General features: G+C 39.5%; 1 pseudogene; it reads right to left on the bottom strand.

Moving 5' to 3' along the window:
- Positions 1 to 519: 519 nt before the first annotated feature.
- LOC123817888 lies at positions 520 to 1,477 on the bottom strand (annotated as a pseudogene).
- Positions 1,478 to 7,047: the final 5,570 nt, after the last annotated feature.

Below are 7,047 nucleotides of genomic sequence, written 5' to 3'. Positions count from 1 at the left end.
ACATCTAAAAAGTTACTACTATACCCCATGAGTCACCAGACCCCTCATTGCCATGATTCTCAGCACAGGGAAGCTGCCTGCTCCTGTGCTCTAAGGGAAGCAAACTAGAACCTCATGAGAGGGGAAGGCAGCTGTTTTAGAAAAAGTGTCTCCTCCTCAGGTTACCATGCTATGCATCCTTATCCTACCTTAAGAATCACCACCCTGAATGCAGGACAAACATTTTTTTTATGTTTTCCTCCTACAGACACAAACTCGATTTTAAGGTTTAGGTTATTCAGTCTTTGCCATGGCAAAGTTGTGTGCTAAATGGAATATTTATCATTTCAATCTATGCAGTTTGTTCCAGAAACCAAAATTGGCCAAATTGTTTTCCAATAACCAATTGGTAAACTGATCAGGGAATATTGGAAACAGTCTGGGCAGAAAAAATAGTGGGTAGATCGACTAGTCCAAAACAAAATGAAAGTCTGCACAACTGATCTAGCTCACAGCTTTATTGTAATCATTAGCTCAGGGTCAGAAAAATGAATGCCTGTGAGAAAGCATGCCATACCTTTCCACAGCTTTCCTTATGACATCTTTAATCTTATTCCTAGCTCTGTAGATGATGGGGTTGGCCATAGGGATCACCAGAGCATAGAATACAGACACCACCTTGTCCCGGTTTAGGGAGTAGCTGGAACTGGGATCGCATGTACATGAAGAGATCAGAACCATAGAAGAGGGTCACAGCAGTCAGGTGAGAGGCACAGGTGCAAAGGGCCTTGGTCCTCCCTTTGAGAGCTTTGGTCTTCAGGACAGCAGCAACAATCTTACCACAAGAGATGAGGATCACAAGGACAGACACCACTCCAGCAACAACACCCACAATGAAGTTCAGCACCTGGCTGCTGAAGGTATCAGAACTTGACAGAACCAAGACTGGAGGAAAGTCACAGAAGTGGTTGAACAAGTTGAGCCCACAGAAATCATGGTGATAGACAGAGTATGTTTCAATGAGAGAACAAAGGAACCCACCCACATAGGCCCCTGACACCATCTTCAAACAGAATGTATAGGATATGAGGGCTGTGTAGAGCAAGGGGCTGAAGACTGGAGCATATCAATCATACACCATGGCTGCCAAAAGAAAGCATTCGGTGAGCCCCATTACACAGAAAATAAAAGTACTGTGTGGCACAGCCAACAAAGGAAATGGTTTGCTGCTCTGTGATGATGTCAGACAGCACCTTGGGAGTTGTGGAAGACACATAGCAGTTATCTAGGAAAGACAGGTGACTGAGGAAGACGTACATGGGCATGTGGAGGTGGGAATCTATCCTGATGAGGGTGATGAGGCTCAGGTTCCAGGTTAGGGTCAGTAGGTAAATCCCAAGAAATAACACAAAAAGGAAAAATCTTCATTTGAGGGTGATCCAAAAATCCTAGGAGGATAAATTTTTGTCACAATTTTGTGGTTCCTTCCTACAGCCATATACGTGCTTCCTGCATAAAGGAAAGAAGCAATCCTGTGATCAGTTAGATTTTGTTTTTTCACTATGTGAGAGGATGTTTCCTGGAAGATGATATGAACAGGTAACCCCAAATTAACTGTTGTCCCAGCCACCTGCTAGGCAAAAGTCTTCTTAGAGGGAAGTTGGTCTATGATAATCTCGTGGGACTGTTTGAAACCTGTACATTCTATATCCTGCTGAGCAGAGGAGAATCAGTCTAACAGAGTAGAGAGTGATGAGGAGGCAGGAATCCGAGTTTTATTCATATTCCATTGCTAACTTTCTGGGGGATGGTGGAAAAGTCATTTCAACTCATAGGACCCTCATTTTCTCAACTGAAAAATGAAGGGGTTGAATCAGAGGAGTCTCAAGTTTCCTTTGGCCTTGGGTTCTTATGGTGTTTTAGACTTGCTGACTTGAAGATAAACCCAGATTAACAACAAAGTTAGGAACTTCTTATATTTATATATCTTTATCACGAGAATCTAAAACAAGAGCTAAATACAAAAAGCTATATTATTTGACATATTCCATCTTGAGAAAGGAATTTCAATGTATAATAAAAACAATCCACTACTTTAGGTATAAAACTAAGAGAAATATATATGTTTAGAACTAGATGTTTTTTTTCTAATTATATGAGAAAAAGAAAAAGATTGAAAAGATCAAAATTTAGGCTAAGCCCATCAACACCACTATGGGATAGAAGGACTACACGGGAGGAGAAGAGAAGGAACACCAAAGTTGACTAACATTGGGTCAGCCATGGTGGTTTAGAATGAGCAGAAATCAGTATTTCCTGAGCAAGAAAGAATAAAGAGGGTTCATTAAATACTTAAGAATGATATTTAAAATAGGCAGGAGATCTTGCAGTAGTGAACACACAATACAATATACAGATGATGTATTATAGAATTGTATACCTGAAACCTATATAGTCACCCCACTGTCACCCCAGTAATGTCAATAAAATTTTTAAAATTAAAAGTAAATAGATAAAACAGGTAAGAGACAACTTCGAGTTCATCAGACCAGAACAGATTATTATTTTTAACACATGAGATAAGCCTCAAGTGTCAAGTTTTGTTTCCAGTTTTGCTCCCAGGAAGAGAAATTAGAAAAAGGAAAAGTTTCTTGGGAGATTTCTTGCTCTCAACTCCTTACCCAAAGAATTAGGAAGTGACATACATTCTAGACATCAGGGAGGTCCCTGACCTCCAAAAGGTTTCCTGATTTGCATGCTCATGCCTGGGGATTCTACCATCTGAAACTTATCCGTTAGTTTAAAGCTGCCCTCCTTTTACAAGGCCAAACATTCCTTTTTAAAAGACATTACTTTATCTTGAAGTTTCATATTCATTCGAACAGTAAGGATCTAGAAAGTGAGAGGCTTAAGGAAGAGAACACCCAGGACAAGTCTCAGACCACAAGATGGGCGCTCTCACAGACAGACTTCAGGAACCTCACAGTCTGAACTGGGGTCTGTTTACATAACGTTGACATAAATTTGTACCATCTCACTTTCATAGCAAAGACACCTGTCAAACCAAAACTGGTAACCCAAATGGTCAAGCCCACAAATATTAAGACAGTTGAAACTGGCAAGAGTTAATTCCATGATGTAATATGTGTACAACATTCTGGGTCTTGCACACCAACACAATCTTATCTGTTTTATTGGTTTTAGTATCATTGTCTAATTGAAGGATCATTCCCAAGACACTCCCCACCATTCCCCCACAATATACATAAAGAAATTAACACTGACCGAGTGCCTGCTATTCACAGAGCATCTTGCCAGACACTTCATGGTTGCTGTTTGACACAATCAGCACAAAGATATTTTTCACATGATCAAGGTTCAAATCCCAGCCCCAAAAGTTGCCAACTCTGAGAATCTGGGGATGTCACTTATGCTCTCACATCCTCAGTCTCTAAATCTACCAAGGAGATATTACTCTTTGAAAGTTGATTCACATTTAATTTTCATATCTATTCTGCAAAAATAGCTGTGGGAATTAAATTATATGTATATTGTAATTTCTGTAATTTACAGCTCAAGGGAAAAAAATCTCCTCTTCTAAGTTCAGAAACTCTCTAAACATTTCACAGTAACAATTCAGGGATTTCTTTTTTTTTTAATCATGGTTAAAGTACAGTTTTCTCCCTTTTAGTCCCAATCCAGCCCACCCACCCAACTCTCCCCACTTCGTTCCCATTATCACCCTCCCCCTAGTTTTTGTCCATGTGTCCTTTAAATTTGTTCCTGTAAACCCTTACCATTCTACCCTGAAATTCCATCTTCTTTCCCCTCTGGTCACTGCCAGCCTGTCCTCTATTTCAGTGTCTTTGGTTATATTTTTGCTTGTTTCTTTGTTTTGTTGTTTAGGTTCCTGTTAAAGGTGAGGTCATATGGTATTTGTCTTTCACTGCCTGGCTTGTTTCACTTAGCACAATGCTTTCCAGCTCCATCCAAGCTGTTGCAAAGGGTAGGAGCTCCTTCTTTCTTTCTGCTGCATAGAATTCCATTGTGTAAATGTACCATAGTTTTTTGATCCATTCATTTACTGATGGGCATCTAGGTTGCTTCCAGCACCTAGCTATTGTAAATTGTGCTGCTCTGAACATTGGGATGCATAGGTTCTTTTGGATTGGTGTTTCAGTGTTCTTAGGATACAGTTTCAGCAGTGGATTGCTGGGTCAAAAGGCAGATCCATTTTTAGTTTTCTGAGGAAGTTCCATACTGCTTTCCACAGTGGTTGTACCAGTCTGCAGTCCCACCAACAGTGCACTAGGGACCCCTTTTCTCCACAACCTCTCCAACACTTGTTGTTTGTTGCTGTGTTTATGATGGCCATTCTGACTGGTGTGAAGTGGTATCTCATTGTGGTTTTAATTTGCATCTCTCTGATAGCTAGCGATATTGAACATCGTTTCATGTGTCTTTGGATTTTCGGCATGTCCTCCTTGGAGAAGTGTCTGTTCAAGTCCTTTGCCATTTTTTAATTGGGTTCCTTGTCTTCTTAGAGTATAGTTGTGTAAGTTCTTTATATACTTTGGAGATTAAACCCTTGTCTGAGGTGTCATTGGCAAATATGTTTTCCCATACAGTTGGTTCTCTTATTATTTTGTTACTGTTTTCTTTAGCTGTGCAGAAGGTGTTTATTTTGATGAGGTCCCATTTGTTTATTCTTTCCTTTATGTCCCTTTCTCTAGGGGACATGTGGGGAAAAAAGTTTCTGTGTGAAATATCTGAGATTTTCCTACCTACATTATCCTCTAGGGCTTTAATGCCATCTAACTTCTGATTACTGCTTTCTATTCCACTGTGGCCTGAGAGCGTACAGTGTGTAATTTGTGAAGGTGTGCTTTCATGACCTAGAATGTGGTCTATCTTGGTGAACATTTCATGTGAACTGGAGAAGAACGTGCATTCTGCTGTCGTTGGATAAAATATAAACATCAATAGATCCAGTTGACTAATGTTGCTATTCAGTTCAACTGCACTGTTACTGATTTTCTGCATAGTGGATTGGTCAGTCACTGATTGAGTGGTGTCACAGTCTCCAACATAATAGTGGATTTTCCTATATCTCCTTCTATTTTTATCAGTTTTTGCCTTGCATATTTTGACACTCTGTTGTTAAGTGCACACACATTAAGGACTGTTATGTTTTCTCAGAGAACTGACCTACCTATTGTTATCATTACAGAGACCCTATCTTCATCTCTGATAATCTTCTTTGGTCTGAAGTCTGTTTTATCTCAAATCAGTATATCCACTCCAGCTTTCTTTCCATTAATCTTTCTTCATTGCATTACTTTTAATTGCTGTGTGTGTTTATATGTAAAGTGGGTTTCTTGTTCCATAAAAACCATATGTTTTCTAACATATAGTTGGGTCTTAAAAATTCACTTGAAGTCTCTGTCTTTTTAACTGGTGTGTTTAGACTACATGCATGATCAGGTAGCTTAAAAGTCAATTAAGGGACTCTGTTTCATCATTCTTCTATTTTTGTCCTTAAAAATTCAGTTTAGAGACTAGCCCTGAGAAGAACACTCAAAGTTGAAGGGTAAGCTTTCTTAGCACCATAAATTCAATTTTCTACTGGATAAGTTGACTCCAGAGGAAAAGGAGAAAGGATACGCTGCAGTGAATGTTACTCTAGAAACAAATCGGAATGATATATCATCAGGGATTTTCTATTGAAATCCCTGAATTGTAGAGTAAAAAATAGCCTCTTCAACAAATGGTGTTGGGGAACTGGGCAGCTACATGCAAAAAAAATGAAACTTGAGCACCAACTTACACCTTATTCAAAAATAAATTCAAGGTTGATGAAAGACTTAAATATAAAATGTGACACCATTAAAGTCCTAGAAGAGAATGTAGGTAGGAAAACCTCAGATATTTCACACAGAAACTTTTTTCCCCACATGTCCCCTAGAGAAAGGGACATAAAGGAAAGAATAAACAAATGGGACCTCATCAAAATAAACACCTTCTGCACAGCTAAAGAAAACAGTAACAAAATAATAAGAGAACCAACTGTATGGGAAAACATATTTGCCAATGACACCTCAGACAAGGGTTTAATCTCCAAAGTATATAAAGAACTTACACAACTATACTCTAAGAAGACAAGGAACCCAATTAAAAAAGTGGCAAAGGACTTGAACAGACACTTCTCCAAGGAGGACATGCCGAAAATCCAAAGACACATGAAACGATGTTCAATATCGCTAGCTATCAGAGAGATGCAAATTAAAACCACAATGAGATACCACTTCACACCAGTCAGAATGGCCATCATAAACACAGCAACAAACAACAAGTGTTGGAGAGGTTGTGGAGAAAAGGGGTCCCTAGTGCACTGTTGGTGGGACTGCAGACTGGTACAACCACTGTGGAAAGCAGTATGGAACTTCCTCAGAAAACTAAAAAATGGATCTGCCTTTTGACCCAGCAATCCACTGCTGAAACTGTATCCTAAGAACACTGAAACACCAATCCAAAAAGAACCTATGCATCCCAATGTTCAGAGCAGCACAATTTACAATAGCTAGGTGCTGGAAGCAACCTAGATGCCCATCAGTAAATGAATGGATCAAAAAACTATGGTACATTTACACAATGGAATTCTATGCAGCAGAAAGAAAGAAGGAGCTCCTACCCTTTGCAACAGCTTGGATGGAGCTGGAAAGCATTGTGCTAAGTGAAACAAGCCAGGCAGTGAAAGACAAATACCATATGACCTCACCTTTAACAGGAACCTAAACAACAAAACAAAGAAACAAGCAAAATATAACCAAAGACACTGAAATAGAGGACAGGCTGGCAGTGACCAGAGGGGAAAGAAGATGGAATTTCAGGGGAGAATGGGAAGGGTTTACAGGAACAAATTTAAAGGACACATGGACAAAAACTAGGGGGAGGGTGATAATGGGAACGAAGTGGGGAGAGTTGGGTGGGTGGGCTGGATTGGGACTAAAAGGGAGAAAACTGTACTTGAACAATGATTAAAATTTAAAAACAGAAGTTAGATGGGAA

The sequence above is a fragment of the Phyllostomus hastatus genome, unplaced genomic scaffold (assembly GCF_019186645.2).
Source record: "Phyllostomus hastatus isolate PE091 unplaced genomic scaffold, TTU_PhHast_1.1 phas_contig_2287, whole genome shotgun sequence".
Taxonomy (NCBI): domain Eukaryota; kingdom Metazoa; phylum Chordata; class Mammalia; order Chiroptera; family Phyllostomidae; genus Phyllostomus; species Phyllostomus hastatus.
The sequence above is the reverse complement of the archived record's forward strand: the minus strand, read 5'-3'. Positions and strand labels throughout refer to the sequence as shown.